The 17,438-nt window shown below is 46.3% G+C and overlaps 1 pseudogene; it reads left to right on the top strand.

The window, feature by feature from the left end:
* The first annotated feature begins 15,695 nt into the window (after positions 1–15,695).
* On the top strand, positions 15,696–15,814 carry LOC141146339 (5S ribosomal RNA; annotated as a pseudogene).
* Positions 15,815–17,438: the final 1,624 nt, after the last annotated feature.

The raw sequence follows: 17,438 nt of genomic DNA, 5'->3' as shown, positions 1-17,438 counted from the left end.
ACACAGCCCCCCATATTGTACACACAGCACCCCATATTGTACACACAACACCCCATATTGTATACACAGCACCCCATATTGTACACACAGCCCCCCCATATTGTACACACAGCACCCCATATTGTACACACAGCACCCCATATTGTACACACAGCCCCCCCATATTGTACACACAGCACCCCATATTGTACACACAGCACCCCATATTGTACACACAGCACCTCATATTGTACACACAGCACCTCATATTGTACACACAGCACCCCATATTGTACACACAGCACCCCATATTGTACACACAGCCCCCCATATTGCACACACAGCACCTCATATTGTACACACAGCCCCCCATATTGTACACACATCACCCCATATTGTACACACAGCCCCCCATATTGCACACACAGCACCTCATATTGTACACACAGCCCCCCATATTGTACACACAGCACCCCATATTGTACACACAGCACCTCATATTGTACACACATCACCCCATATTGTACACACAGCCCCCCATATTGCACACACAGCACCTCATATTGTACACACAGCCCCCCATATTGTACACACAGCACCCCATATTGTACACACAACACCCCATATTGTATACACAGCACCCCATATTGTACACACAGCCCCCCCATATTGTACACACAGCACCCCATATTGTACACACAGCACCCCATATTGTACACACAGCCCCCCCATATTGTACACACAGCACCCCATATTGTACACACAGCACCCCATATTGTACACACAGCACCTCATATTGTACACACAGCACCTCATATTGTACACACAGCACCCCATATTGTACACACAGCACCCCATATTGTACACACAGCACCTCATATTGTACACACAGCACCCCATATTGTACACACAGCACCCCATATTGTACACACAGCACCTCATATTGTACACACAGCACCCCATATTGTACACACAGCACCCCATATTGTACACGCAGCACCCCATATTGTACACACAGCACCCCATATTGTACACACAGCACCCCATATTGTACACACAGCACCCCATATTGTACACACAGCACCTCATATTGTACACACAGCACCCCATATTGTACACACAGCACCCCATATTGTACACGCAGCACCCCATATTGTACACACAGCACCCCATATTGTACACACAGCACCTCATATTGTACACACAGCACCCCATATTGTACACACAGCACCCCATATTGTACACGCAGCACCCCATATTGTACACACAGCACCCCATATTGTACACACAGCACCCCATATTGTACACACAACACCTCATATTGTACACACAGCACCCCATATTGTACACACAGCCCCCCATATTGTACACACAGCACCCCGTATTGTACACACAGCACCCCGTATTGTACACAGAGCACCCCATATTATACACACAACACCCCATATTGTACACACAGCCCCCCATATTGTACACACAGCACCTCATATTGTACACACAGCACCCCATATTGTACACACAGCACCCCGTATTGTACACAGAGCACCCCATATTATACACACAACACCCCATATTGTACACACAGCCCCCCATATTGTACACACAGCCCCCCATATTGTACACACATCACCCCATATTGTACACACAGCCCCTCATATTGTACACACAGCCCCCCATATTATACACACAGCACCCCATATTGTACACACAGCTCCCCATATTGAGAAAAGAAAACTGAAATATCACATGGTCCTAAGTATTCAGACCCTTTGCTCAGTATTTAGTAGAAGCCCCTTTTGATGAGTCTTTTTGGGAAAGATACAACAAGTTTTTCACACCTGGATTTGGGGATCCTCTGCCATTCCTCCTTGCAGATCCTCTCCAGTTCTGTCAGGTTGGATGGTAAACGTTGGTGGACGGACATTTTTAGGTCTCTGCAGAGATGCTCAATTGGGTTTAAGTCAGGGCTCTGGCTGGGCCATTCAAGAACAGTCACGGAGTTGTTGTGAAGCCACTCCTTCGTTATTTTAGCTGTGTCCTTAGAGGTCATTGTCTTGTTGGAAGGTAAACCTTCGGCCCAGTCTGAGGTCCTGAGCGCTCTGGAGAAGGTTTTCATCCAGGATATCCCTGTACTTGGCCGCATTAATCCTAAGTGGTCCTAAGTATTGAGACCCTTTGCTGTGACACTCATATATATATATAACTCAGGTGCTGTCCATTTCTTCTGATCATCCTTGAGATGGTTCTACACCTTCATTTGAGTCCAGCTGTGTTTGATTATACTGATTGGACTTGATTAGGAAAGCCACACACCTGTCTATATAAGACCTTACAGCTCACAGTGCATGTCAGAGCAAATGAGAATCATGAGGTCAAAGGAACTGCCTGAAGAGCTCAGAGACAGAATTGTGGCAAGGCACAGATCTGGCCAAGGTTACAAAAACATTTCTGCTGCACTTAAGGTTCCTAAGAGCACAGTGGCCTCCATAATCCTTAAATGGAAGACGTTTGGGACGACCAGAACCCTTCCTAGAGCTGGCCGTCCAGCCAAACTGAGCTATCGGGGGAGAAGAGCCTTGGAGAAAGAGGTAAAGAAGAACCCAAAGATCACTGTGTCTGAGCTCCAGAGATGCAGTCGGGAGATGGAAGAAAGTTGTAGAAAGTCAACCATCACTGCAGCCCTCCACCAGTCGGGGCTTTATGGCAGAGTGGCCCGACGGAAGCCTCTCCTCAGTGCAAGACACATGAAAGACCGCATGGAGTTTGCTAATAAACACCTGAAGGACTCCAAGATGGTGAGAAATAAGATTCTCTAGTCTGATGAGACCAAGATAGAACTGTTTGGCCTTAATTCTAAGCGGTATGTGTGGAGAAAACCAGGCACTGCTCATCACCTGTCCAATACAGTCCCAACAGTGAAGCATGGTGGTGGCAGCATCATGCTGTGGGGGTGTTTTTCAGCTGCAGGGACAGGACGACTGGTTGCAATCGAGGGAAAGATGAATGCGACCAAGTACAGGGATATCCTGGACGAAAACCTTCTCCAGAGTGCTCAGGACCTCAGACTGGGCCGAAGGTTTACCTTCCAACAAGACAATGACCCTAAGCACACAGCTAAAATAACGAAGGAGTGGCTTCACAACAACTCCGTGACTGTTCTTGAATGGCCCAGCCAGAGCCCTGACTTTAACCCAATTGAGCATCTCTGGAGAGACCTAAAAAGTCTGTCCTTTTACCTTAAAAAAAAAAAAAATGTCTGTCCACCAATGTTTACCATCCCCCCTGACAGAACTGGAGAGGATCTGCAAGGAGGAATGGCAGAGGATCTCCAAATCCAGGTGTGAAAAACTTGTTGCATCTTTCCCAAAAAGACTCATGGCATACTTTTCCGTCCCCACTGTACATCATAAAAAGAAAAAATCTTTTTGTGTTTTCCGAAACATGTAGGGTTCTCTTGCTGCAGCCACAATCTTCTTTTTGACTTGAGGTCTATAGATGAATTGTGTGCTGTAACATTTAGCAGCTGTATTTCTATATTTATGTTTGTATCTCTGTTCCTAATAATGTTTTTAGATGTTCATATTGCTATACATTTAATAAAATTTATATTTTTTTACTCTTTGTACTACTACTTTTCTGTTTATCCTTTTTTGGTCTCTTACCCGTAATATCCCTTGGGGCATCCTTCTTTTCCAAATATTCCCTCTTGAAGGTTTATTGTTCAGGTTGGGCTCCAGCTTTTCCTGTGTTGAGCTCCTCTTACCTGGTTGGCTCTTGTGTTATTTTTCGTTGTCCCACCCTTCATGTTTGGCACTGCTTTTGGCCTCCCTATGGTTCTCAATAATGGAGCGCCGTGTCTGTCAATGAATGAAAGAGAAAATTGGATTTTTGACTTCCCGTAAAATCTATTTCTCTGAGTTCATTGACAGACGCGGCAACCATCCCTCTAAGGAGTCCTAACACTTCTGACACTGCTTGTTACTAAACTGAAGGCCTATAGCAGAGAGAGGGGGGGGGTGTATACCACCTAGGACTGCCCATAGGCGTAGCCAAGTCTTTTTTTCCCGCCTAGTGTCCTACTCCTGTAGGGGGCGGTATAACCCTACGGTTCTGAATAATAGAGCGCTGTGTCTGTCAATTAAATGGATTTTACGGTAAGTCAGAATGTTTTTTAATGTGAAGATGAGGGGGGAGTCAAACCCCCATTGAGATGTGATTAGCACCCATATATTGTCTCTCATATTTTCCGATAAATAATTCCACGCCAGGGCTCTTTCTTCTGGCGCCTTGATTGGTAATTTATAAAGAGAAACAAAAGAGACGCTGCTTGGCTACACACGCCGCATTCTAAGAAAAGCTTCAGAAGGAAAGTAATAAGCTCCTTATTTATATGTAAATTGAACTCAAAGGTCTGTGCAATGACTTTACTCCCGAAACGGACACTTTAATGAGAAAGCACCTTCCCTGCCCTTTCGTGATGTGCCCAAAATTCATCCCGCCTCATTGCAGAAATTACTCATCAGATATTTAAATGACCTTCTGCCTCCGCCTCAGCCGCCTTTACCCCGAGAAGAAAACACACGTTTTCTTTCATGTCCAATTCTGCCGTTCAAAAATAACGAGCGTAAGAGCGACCCGATACCGTTTTATGATCTGAAGACGGAATAACCGGCTGGGCCATGGCCAAGAGGGATCAAAAAAGCCCTTCACTGGTTTGTTTACATGTTATCCTTCCATCAAGAGTTCTGTCCCTTTCTTTAAAGCACGGGGGACTCCAAACTATCCAAACAAAGGGACGAGTTTACTGTTCTTCAGACTAAAGGGGGGCCAGAGTGGCCAGTGGGAGAAAAAGAAATAAATAGCGCCTGCAATTAGTAGAAGGAGGAATAGTGCCCCATCATTGGTGTCAGTGGGAGGAATAGTGCCCCATCATTGGTGTCAGTGGGAGGAATAGTGCCCCATCATTGGTGTCAGTGGGAGGAATAGTGCCCCATCATTGGTGTCAGTGGGAGGAATAGTGCCCCATCATTGGTGTCAGTGGGAGGAATAGTGTCTCATCATTGGTGTCAGTGGGAGGAATAGTGTCCCATCATTGGTGTCAGTGGGAGGAATAGTGCCCCATCATTGGTGTCAGTGGGAGGAATAGTGCCCCATCATTGGTGTCAGTGGGAGGAATAGTGCCCCATCATTGGTGTCAGTGGGAGGAATAGTGCCCCATCATTGGTGTCAGTGGGAGGAATAGTGCTCCATCATTGGTCTCAGTGGGAGGAATAGTGCCCCATCATTGGTGTCAGTGGGAGGAATAGTACCCCATCATTGGTGTCAGTGGGAGGAATAGTGCCCCATCATTGGTGTCAGTGGGAGGAATAGTGCCCCATCATTGGTATCAGTGGGAGGAATAGTGCCCCATCATTGGTGTCAGTGGGAGGAATAATGTCCCATCATTGGTATCAGTGGGAGGAATAGTGTCCCATCATTGGTATCAGTGGGAGGAATAGTGCCCCATCCTTGGTCTCAGTGGGAGGAATAGTGCCCCATCATTGGTGTCAGTGGGAGGAATAGTACCCCATCATTGGTATCAGTGGGAGGAATAGTGCCCATCATTGGTGTCAGTGGGAGGAATAGTGCCCCATCATTGGTGTCAGTGGGAGAAGTAGTACCCCGTCATTGGTATCAGTGGGAGGAATAGTGCCCCATCATTGGTGTCAGTGGGAGGAATAGTGTCCCATCATTGGTGTCAGTGGGAGGAATAGTGCCCAATCATTGGTATCAGTTGGAGCAATAGTGCCCCATCATTTTTATCAGTTGGAGCAATAGTGCCCCATCATTGGTATCAGTTGGAGCAATAGTGCCCCATCATTGGTATCAGTTGGAGGAATAGTGCCCCATCATTGGTATCAGTGGGAGGAATAGTGCCCCATCATTGGTATCAGTGGGAGGAATAGTGCCCCATCACTGGCCTCAGTGGGAGGAATAGTGCCCCATCATTGGTGTCAGTGGGGGGATTAATGCCCCATCATTAGTGTCAGTAGGAGGAATAGTGCCCCATCATTGGTGTCAGTGGGAGGAAAAATGCCCCAGTGTTGGATTCAGTGAGGGGAATGGTTCCCCAATACTGGTGTCAGTGGGAGGAATGGTGCTCAATGAGAGGAATAGGGCCCAGAGGGCTGGCTAAAAGGCTATCAAAGGGCCCAATTGTCGGGGGGCCGAGGGAGGAATAGGGCCCTGTCATTGGTATCAGTGGGAGAAATAGTGCCCCATCAATGGTATTAGTTGAAGGAATAGTGCCCCATCAAGTGATATTTTAGATATTGGTGTGGCTTGGTTGGCCCCTGGCTTCTTATATGACTTGGGATCTCCAACAGTATCACTATGGGCACTGAAGTCCAGGGGGAGGATGATCGGCCATCAGCTTCCATCCTCCCCTGATCCAGGGGGCTCTCTCTTTAGGAGACCTCATTACCTAGTACTCTGTGGTCAGCTTTGATTGACAATGAGGTAAAAGTCTGTCTGGCTTTTTGGCTAGGTGCACCACAAGTGTGCTTTGCCCCTGTCAGGAGCCAGGCCCCCCGAGGGGTCAGGGAAGGGTTCTTTTTCTTCGGAAGGTGAACTAGAGACAGAACCCTAAGTGCACTTTTTTGTGTCTTTTTTTCACATGCACTTTTTTTTCACTTACAGTTTTATTTTTGTGTACCCTGCAGGTTAAAAAAAAAAGAAGTAGCTTCTTTTGTTCTTATCAGTGTCCAGTAGGCGCGCTCCACTGTCATTCTGGCATTTTGGCTGGGATGGCTGGTTGTAAAGTGCCCTTGCTAGTATTATGGGGTTCCTGAGGTAATTTCCTCATGGGAATGAACCTGAATCAAGTGCCCACCGGGTAACGTGTGTGTGTGTGGGGGGGGGGGGTCAGTAGTGCTTCCCTAGGGTGGCAGTTCTGAGGGGCCCATTGCTTCCTGATTTAAGCAGTGCTGCTTTGTCTGGTCAGAAGTCGGGGTGGCAGAGAGCCTACAATGTTAACATCTTTCTGCCGGCTGTACCTATTAAACATATGTAGCACCCTGATTTTTAGGCAGGGTTGCTACTAAATTTATCTGCCGGGTATAGTGCCCTTGGCCAGTTGATAGGGGATCTATTGATTCCACCCTAATTCTGGAGTTGCTGCACTTCTCTCTTCTGTCACTAGATGGCCGGGTATCTGGTGGCATTAGAAATGAGAAGGGCATTGCAAGGACAGATTAAGAATAGATGGGGTATCTCAGCCAATGGGCAGGGATCTTCTTGGGTCCCTTGGCCTGCTGGGAGAGCCTGTTTATTTGGGTGAGGTCAGGTGATCAGGGTTCTCGGCTGTCTGGGTGTACGTGTGTTGTGCTGCCCCCTGCTGCTAGGCCAGAGCCTGAGGCCTATCCTGGGGACATCTGGCTGTTAGGCTGTCTGAGGGCCTACCCAGAAGCAAGAGAGCAGCGTAGGGTTGGGACTGTGGCCTGCAGTCCATCCAGAAGTGAGGGTTCTGCCAGCCGGAGAACCTGTCGTGGTCGGAGGTAGAGGGAAAGCTGTCACCACTAAGGGACCATCCACTTTATTACCGGGGACCACAGTGAGTAGCTAAAGCAAGTACTGGAGCAGTATTCTTGCCAACCGGGGATGGTGAAGAATTGGGAAACTTCAGCAGGTGTCAAGCCAGGGACCCAACCAGCGGAGGAGACGCTTGCAGAGCAGCCTTGTGTGCCAAGCCAGGGACCGAGCAGACCAGTGGGGTGACGCTTGAGGAGTGTCTTAGATGCCAGCAGGGAAGCAGGGGTGACGCTTGAGGAAGATACAGAGAGAGAAGGTTGGAAGAGCTCAAGAGATCCAGTGGCAGTGGATCAGCAAGCCTAGTGAGAGAGACTGGGAGCTCAGTTGAGTGTAGATCTACAATAGGAGATTGTAGAGGAAGTGGAAGAGTTCATTGTAACCTTTGTTAGGAACTGTTCAAGATTGTTGCCATAGGAGACAGTGATCCTACTCATGCAAATGTGGTGTCCGGCTGGGTGCCTTTCCCTGCATGGCTGTCTACCTATAGAAGTCTTGGACTCTGCCAATTGACCTTGCAACTACCAAAGGGTGTCCTGGCCCTAACCCTCTCTCCCACAGTTCTGTTTAAGAGACAATAAACCTTTTTGCATTCAAGAAGTGTCTGGCGCCCATAAATCCACCTTGCATTACATCTACCATGCCTCGTAACCCACCCTACATAGAAGGATGTCAGCTATCCCTAACTCTGGAGGTCACCACTAGGCTTCTGGAGGCCCGGGACCTTGCTACACATAAAACTGTGCTGAGAGTGCCCACCTTGGGTAAAGCACCCCCTTAGGAGTGGCGCCCCAAGGGTGCTCCTTGTATCACTATAGGTTTGGGACCCCACTGTCAGAAAGGGCACTTGGTCACTACACCACTTGATTTTACTGCACATTGCCTCATGGGCTGGCCCTTGTGGCTTAAACTGGGGCCATTTTTTGTTACCAGGCCGCAAAACCTAGCCACTGCACATGCACCGACACTTTATTTTTCTTTTGTTTATTTTTCTCTTCACATGTGTCACATGCACTCACAGTATATCACAAAAGTGAGTAGACCCCTCACATTTTATTATAACTTTTCATGTGACAACACTGAAGAAATGACACTTGTCTACAATGTAAAGTAGTGAGTGTACAGCTTGTATAACAGTGTAAATTTGCTGTCCCCTCAAAATAACTCAACACACAGCCATTAATGTCTAAACCGCTGGCAACAAAAGTCAGTACACCCCTAAGTGAAAATCTCCAAATTGGGCCCAATTAACCATTTTCCAGAGATATGCAATTAGCGGACCTCCAGCTGTTGCAGAAACTACAAATCCCATGAGGTATAGCAAGACTCTGACAGCCACAAGCATGACACCCAGAGGCAGAGGCATGATGAGACTTGTAGTTTTGCAACAGCTGGAGGTCCGCTAATTGCAGATCCCTGGCATAGGCTATAAGAAGTTTGCCAAGACCCTGAAATTGAGCTGCAGCACGGTGGCCAAGACCATACAGCGGTATAACAGGACAGGTTCCACTCAGAACAGGCCTCAGCATGGTCCACCAAAGAAGTTGAGGTCACGTGCTCAGAGTCTTATCCAGAGGTTGTCTTTGGGAAATAGACATATGAGTGCAGCCAGCATTGCTGAAGAGGTTGTAGGGGTGGGGGGTCAGCCTGTCAGTGCTCAGACCATACGCCGCACACTGCATCAAATTGGTCTGAATGGCTGTCATCCCAGAAGGAAGCCTCTTCTAAAGATGGTGCACATGAAAGCCAGCAAACAGTTTGCTGAAGACAAGCAGACTAAGGACATGGATTACTGGAACCATGTCCTGTGGTCTGATGAGACCAAGATAAACTTATTAGGTTTAGATGGTGACAAGCGTGTGTGGGGGCAACCAGGTGAGGAGGACAAAGACAAGTGTGTCTTGTCTACAGTCAAGCATGGTGGTGGGAGTGTCATGGTCTGGGCCTGCATGAGTGCTGCCGGCACTGGGGGGCTACAGATCATTGAGGGAACAATGAATGCCAACATGTACTGTGATATACTGAAGCAGAGCACGATCCCCTCCCTTCAGAGACTGGGCCGCAGGGCAGTATTCCAACATGATAACCACCCCAAACACACCTCCAAGATGACCACTGCCTTGCTAAAGAAGCTGAGGGTAAAGGTGATGGACTGGCCAAGCATGTCTCCAGACCTAAACCCTATTGATCATCTGTGGGACATCCTCAAATGGAAGGTGGAGGAGCGCAAGGTCTCTAACATCCACCAGCTCCGTGATGTCATCATGGGGAAGGGAAAAAGGACTCCAGTGACAACCTGTGAAGCTCTGGTGATCTCCATGCCCAAGTGGGTTAAGGCAGTGCTGGAAAATAATGGTGGCCACACAAAATATTGACGCTTTGTGTCCAATTTGGACATTTTCACTTAGGGGTGTACTGACTTTTGTTTCCAGCGGTTTAGACATTAATGGCTGTGTGTTGAGTTATTTTGAGGGGACAGCAAATTTACACTGTTATACAAGCTGTACACTCACTACTTTACATTGTAGCAAAGTGTCATTTCTTCAGTGTTGTCACATGAAAAGAGAGAAGAAAAGATTTACAAAAATGTGACTGAGGGGTGTACTCACTTTTGTGAGATACTGTATATGTGTGTTTTTTTGTAGGGTGTGGGTCTAAGGGACTACCCTGAAGTCTAGAGGGAGGATGATTTTGCCCTTAGATTCCCTCCTCCCCTGTCTTGGGGGTCTGTCTTCAGGTAAGCCCCTCACCTAGTACTCAGTAATCAGCTTTGGCTGATCATGAGGAGAGGGATCTGCCGGGTCTTTTGGCTAGGTGGACCTGAGTGTGCCTTTACTCTCTTGGGAGATTTGCACCTTGGGGGACCAGAAGGGGACCATATAATGCACCCTAGTGCACTTTTTTGGTACACTTTAGTGTTTTGTTTATGTGCACCACAACCGCAGGCTTGAAAGAAAAAAAAAGAGAAAAAACATGGAGATCTTGCCATAATTCCTTGCTCTGTTTCTGTCAAGATTTCGGGTGTTCCCACCTTGGCAAGTTTTAGCTCATCATGTTACCTTTGCTATAAGATAAAATTCAGCAAAGAGTGATAGACCCCCCACAATACTCGCAGCAGTGTACCCGTCACAAATAACGAGGATGCTGGCTGATGTCATTGACCAAATACGGTCATGAATGGTCAATGGTGTCTCCCCGAATACCCGCTAACTTGTCTTCAATTGGAAACAAGTTGGTAGCTGTCATTTAGTGGCTGTAGTAAGGCAGCAGCCAGAGGTTAAGGGGCAGATAGGTGAACCAGCCATTTACTTGGCCCATTCGGTGAACCGCAGACAGCTTGGGTTCAGGCTGATCTGGTCAACCTAAAGCTCATCACTAATCACCTCTAGCCCTATCGTATACTCACCCCATGCCAATTAATAAATGTGCCTTATTTCCAGAAGCGCGCTATATGATGAAATGCGGTTATGTGTATTAATAAGTATCATTATTGCATCTTATTGCATCGTTATTGCAGACCGCGCAGCCACACTAGCGGGCTCCTTCTACACCTCTAAATAATTTACCCAGATTAATCAATTAGGCAGCTCATTATTTAAAAGGGATGTTACTTACACTGGGCTGTAAACCCTTGAAGGAATTTTAATTAGGTTGAAAAATGCGGCATTGTTATCTTTTTGCTAAATGGGTCCAGCTATTAAGACAGGCGATAGAATTCCAGATGCCTGCCAGGAATCGCAGAGTAAGGGGAATGGGGAAGAGGGGTTTTCATCCATGTGTGACTTAAAGTGCCAATTTCAGCACAATAACATGTGTAAATGAGTCGGAGGCACTGTGGTATTGGACGCCAACTTGGGGCAGACACCATTCTGTCAAATATCTGCTCAGCTGTTTCAGAAATATAGGTTAATATGCAAATTTCAACCTTTTTCAGTATGGATGATGGGTTGTCCATTTGTCTACTTGTCTCTGCCCCTCCCACCCCCTTTGTCTGTCACACATAGGCTTTCTTAAAGTATGAAAGTGATGACCTTCTTGCATAACATACAAATCACAAAGGGGAAGAACACCAGGAGGTTTATTTAAAAGGTGTGTATACAATGATAGAACAAAAGTGTTTCGCTGCCAGGACTTCCAATGGTTCTCACAACATTCCTAACAGGACTTCCAATGGTTACAATGGCAAAACCCCTGCTAGAACTTCCAATGGAACTTGCAGAATACCTGCCAGGACTTCCAATGGTTATTTCAGAATCCTTGCCAGGACTTCCAATGGTACTTGCAGAATCCCTGCCAGGACTTTCAATGGTTCTCGCAGAATCCCTGCCAGGACTTCCAATGGTACTTGCAGAATCCCTGCCAGGACTTCCAATGGTACTTGCAGAATCCCTGCCAGGACTTCCAATGGTACTTGCAGAATCCCTGTCAGGACTTCCAATGGTACTTGCAGAATCCCTGCCAGGACTTTCAATGGTTCTCACAGAATCCCTGCCAGGACTTCCAATGGTACTTGCAGAATCCCTGTCAGGACTTCCAATGGTACTTGCAGAATCCCTGCCAGGACTTCCAATGGTACTTGCAGAATCCCTGCCAGGACTTCCAATGGTTCTTTCAGAATCCCTGCCAGGACTTCCAATGGTACTTGCAGAATCCCTGCCAGGACTTTCAGTGGTTCTCGCAAAATCCCTGCCAGGACTTCCAGTGGTACTTGCAGAATCCCTGCAATGGTTCTTTCAGAATCACTGCTAAGACCTCCAATGGTTTTCATAGAATCCCTGCTAGGACTTCAAATGGTACTTGTAGAATCCCTGCAATAGTTCTTTCAAAATCACTGCTAAGCCTTACAATGGCTGCCAGGATTTCCAGAGTTCCCAGTAATGACGCTGGGCATGTCCTCTAAACAAAAAGGTGCTTAAACTCCACCAAAAGCGCCAACCACAGGAAGTGGTTGGTGCTATGTCTTATCGTCGTCTACCAGAGAGCCAAAAATCTATAGTACTCGCCTTCTTCTTGGTAATATGTTGATGATCTGGATTGACTTGACTATTCTTTTGTTCGCTGCCTGCTTTGACCCCTGCCTGGACCTGACTACTCTCTTTTGCAGCCCTGTGAACAAACCCTAGCTTCTCTGTCCTAGCCAATTCCTTGGTGGTGCGATCCTAAGGGCTACATCCTGAAGTCAGTTTGCAGAAACATGCACCACTAGGTTTCACAGCCAATCCCCATCATAAGGAGCCTTGGTGAAGACCAACGGCTACTTAGATTTTAGGCGTGAGCCTGCATCACCTACCAGGGAGGCATTATAACATAAAGGTTCTATCAGTATATGTGCCACCTTTGGAAAAAACCTCCTGGTTTTCCTTCATGTTCCTCATTCCAACCTGGCAAGGCTGTGGAGTTGGAGTAGTTAGAAAGGTGTTAACACTTGCCGAGACCCTAAACAGCAGCAGCTTTTTTATTATGTATACAGTGCCATTCCTGCAAAGCTGGAATGACAGCAGTTAAAGTACATCCGGAAAGTATACACAGCGCTTTACTTTTTCCACATTTAGTTATGTTACATCCTTATTCCAAAATGGATTCAATTAATTTTTTCCTCAAAATTCTACAAACAATACCCCATAATGACAACATGAAAGAAGTTTGTTTGAAATCTTTGCAATTTTATAAAAAATAAAAACCGAAAAAAATACCATGTACATAAGTATTTACAGCCTTTGCTCAATACTTTGGTGAAGGACCTTTGGCACCAATTACAGCCTCAAGTCTTTTTGAGTATGATGCTTCAAGCTTGGCACACCTATTTTTGGACGGTTTCTCCCATTCTTCTTTGCAGGACCTCTCCAGCTCCATCAGGTTGGATGGGGAGTGTCGGTGCACAGCCATGTTCAGATCTCTCCAGAGATGTTCAATCGGGTTCAAGTCTGGGTCTGGCTGGGCCACTTAAGGACATTCACAGTTATCCCGTAGCCACTCGTTTGTTATCTTGGCTGTGTGTTTAGGGTCGTTGTCCTTTTGGAAGATGAACCTTCCCCCCAGTCTGAGGTCCAGAGCGCTCTGGAGCAGGTTTCCATCAAGGATGTCTCTGTACATTGCTGCATTCATCTCCCTCGATACTGACTAGTCTCCCAGTTCCTGCCGCTGAAAAACATCCCTACAGCTTGATGCTGCCACCACCATGCTTCACTGTAGAGATTATATTGGTCAGGTGATGAGCGGTGCTTGGTTTCCCCCAGACATGATGCTTTCCATTCAGCCCAAAGAGTTTAATCTTTGTTTCATCAGACCAGAGAATTTGGTTTCTCATGGTCTGAGAGTCCTTCAGGTGCCTTTTGGCAAACTTCAGACGGGCTGTCATGTGCCTTTTACTGAGAAGTGGCTTTCGCCTGGCCAATCTTAACATACAGGCCTGATTGGAGGAGTGCTGCAGAGATGGTTGTTCTGAAAGGTTCTCCTCTGTCCACAGAGAAATGCTTGAGTTCTGTTAGAGTGACCATTGGGTTCTTGGTCACTTCCCTGACTAAGGCCCTTCTTCCCGATCACTCAGGTTGGACGAACGGCCCGCTCTAGGAAGAGTCCTGGTGGGTCCAAACTTCTTCCATTTAGGGATGATGGAGGCCACTGTGCTCATTGGGACCTTCAATGCTGCAGACATTTTTCTGTACCCTTCCCCAGATCTGTGCCTCGATACAATCCTGTCTCGGAGGTCTACAGACATATCCTTGGACTTCATGGCTTGGTTTGTGCTCTGACATGCACTGTTAACTGTGGGACCTTTATATATGTGTGCCTTTCCACATCATGTCCGATCAACTGAATTTACCACAGGTGGACTCCAATCAAGTTGTGGAAACATCTCAAGGATGATCAGTGGAAACCAGATGCACCTGAGCTCAATTTTGAGTGCCATGGCAAAAGCTGTGATACTTATGTACATGGGAGGAGCCTGTGATACTTATGTACATGGGAGGAGTCTGTGGTACTTATGTACATGGGAGGAGCCTGTCATGCTTATGTTCATGGGAGGAGCCTGTGATACTTATGTAAATGGGAGGAGCCTGTGATACTTATGTGAGGAGCCTGTGATACTTATGTACATGGGAGGAGTCTGTGATACTTATGTACATGGGATTTTTTCCTTTTTTTATTTTTACTAAATTTGGAAAGATTTCAAACAAACGTTGTCATGATGGGGAATTGTTTGTAGAATTTTGAGGAAAATAATGAATTTAATCCATTTTGGAATAAGGCTGTAACATACCAAAATGAGGAAAAAGTAAAGCGCTGTGAATCCTTTCTGGATCCCCCGTACAGGACTGATTCATGGTGCATGCACGGTGTAATAATTGGTCTTAAGGGTCGGTTCACACTGAGGCAGCACGACTTGCAGCACGACTGCCTCAGGCGACCTGGACACGACTCAGCGGCGACTTGCAAAACGACTTCTGTATAGAAGTCAATGCAAGTCACCCCCAAAGTAGAACAGGAACCTTTTTCTAAGTCGGAGCCATTCATATTTTATTTGCATACACTTTAGAGTCCTATAAAAGCACATTGTTTCCTGTTTGCATCCAAGTTGGATGTCATGATATTCAATCTAATTGAATCAGTTATATTATTTATATGTGGTAATGACAGCTGACTAAGTACTTGGTCATGTATAGCAGTATGTATTGGATGGCACATATTTAACTGTTGTGCTCCCTGGAAGCTGCCCTACTGATTGGGTATCTTTGGGTGTGATAAGCTGAACACTGCAGGTGGAAGAGTCTTCATGAATCAGATAAGAGGAACAAAAAAAAACAAAAAAAACAATACTCTGTGAAAGAGGCATAGTCACAGTTATCATGGAGTATGACAGACCCACTGTGTCACCCGTGGTGACTGCTGACCAACAGATATTGTCAGGACCTGGACTCGAAACTTCTGCAGTGTCTGGCAGTAACTCTTCTTGGATACACCAGGAATATTAGGTGGCTTTTTTTTTTTTTCAATCTCTTTTTATTAACAGTTTTCCTCTATCACAATCACATGTGATTGTGATGGAGCCTTTGGCTTTTTTGAGCCGGCATATTTTTTAATATATATTTTCCCAAGGTGCCATCTTGGCATTGCCAAGCTCAAAAGGGTTGAGAGCGCCAATGGTGATCACCTGTGGCCACATCACCCTGAATGCGCCTGATCTCGTCTGATCTCGGAGGCTAAGGAGGGTCGGGCCTGGTTAGTACCTGGATGGGAGACCGCCTCAGAATACCAGGTGCTGTAGGCTTTTGGCTTTTTTGAGTTGGCATATTTTTTTCTCTTTTCCCAAGGTGCCATCCTGGCATTGCCAAGCCCAAGAGGGTTGAAATGCTTGATAGCTCCCTGGACAATTACTTGAATGATCCTGCCTTGAACCAAGTTTCACTTGAACCTTGAACTCCTTGCTCCTCCAATGAACTTCTTGATTTAAACCATGTCTCTGCATTTCCTGTTTTCCAGATTATTGTGATTTCTCCAGCCAATATCTTGCTTTTGTTACTCCTGCTGCCGTCCGTATCTGCGCTACCATTCGTAACCGACCTTTGGCTTCTTCCTCAACTATGCTTCCACTTGATCTCAACCTGCAACCACCGCTACCTAGTACAAACAGGCAGCAAAATCCATCTCCATCATCAGGAGCTCTGGTAAATACTGGTCAGTACTTAAACCTCGAACCTTGAGTGGGCCTGCATCATCAATCGTCAGGGTGACCTGCTTGTGTACTTATCCTGCTGGTCCGTGGGACCCTCTCTACTGCTATAGCTATTGGACTCCGAGCCTGACTCCATACTGTGACAGGTGTTAGTACATTTTAAAGTCCACAGACAGATGGGCAAAACAACTGACAACAGCAGAGATAACAGCCTGAGCAAGTACAGAGGAACTACAGTTCATAGGCTAAACAACCTGAAGGAATATTCGTAGGGATGGAGTGGACAGATAGAAGTCAGATCGATTAGGCACAGTCTAAATGTCCATAAGTCTATTTAGGCACTCCTGATTGGGGCAGGTGTGCACTGCAGAATAACTTGCACTCCATTATTATTAGCAATCAGTGGATGGTTACTTTTAAAACCAGCTAGGAGCTGCGATTAAGCGTTTGAGGTGTGTATTGCCAGAAGCCTTCTTCTGTAGTAACCAGTCAGGCGCCTTTCACACAGGCTTTGTCTGCTCTATTCAGCAGAGGTTCTGTGAGCTGAATTGGAGCTGAATGAGATGGATTTGTGACTTCTATGCCTGTTCAGTTTGTGTCTGCATTTTGACAGTGGGCTGTGGCGGACTCGTGATGACTTTATGGGCAGTTGGATGTAAACTTGTGTCCGTTTACATCAGGCTACCTTCAATCCATCATGATTAGGTTTGGAAAAATGGAAAAGGATGCAGTCCTTTCCATGGAAACTGGAAAAAAAAAAAACTGGCAGGCAAACCTGATCTAAAAACTCTTGTGAAATGGGCCTAACTGACTTAGCAGTGACCATGCATCATTTATGAGTAATCCTTCTGTGTCCATCTCCTGTGACTTCAAAATATAAAGGATTCACTAATCCAGGGATACTGTGTTTTTTTTTGGGCTGCCAATAAACCAAAGTGCAGTGCAGTGGGGTCTAAACCCATCTAGGCCTCCATAACAGTGTCTCGGCATTGGCCATGTGATCTCTGCTAATAACCAACAGTAGATAACCCCTTTTCCTAACATCATGGAGTTTGACTGTCGAAATGCCCTCCATAGACATTACAGAACTGTGGCTTGTCTATCCAAGATGTAACTCTCTCATGATGCCTCCTGGACTACTCCGATCCTTTTTAGGGCAATAAAGAATGGAGGGAAGCTGAGTGTAATGTCAGGGAAAACTATAGCATTCAGACATGCA

The sequence above is a fragment of the Aquarana catesbeiana genome, linkage group LG05 (genome assembly GCF_042186555.1).
Source record: "Aquarana catesbeiana isolate 2022-GZ linkage group LG05, ASM4218655v1, whole genome shotgun sequence".
Taxonomy (NCBI): domain Eukaryota; kingdom Metazoa; phylum Chordata; class Amphibia; order Anura; family Ranidae; genus Aquarana; species Aquarana catesbeiana.
The sequence above is the reverse complement of the archived record's forward strand: the minus strand, read 5'-3'. Positions and strand labels throughout refer to the sequence as shown.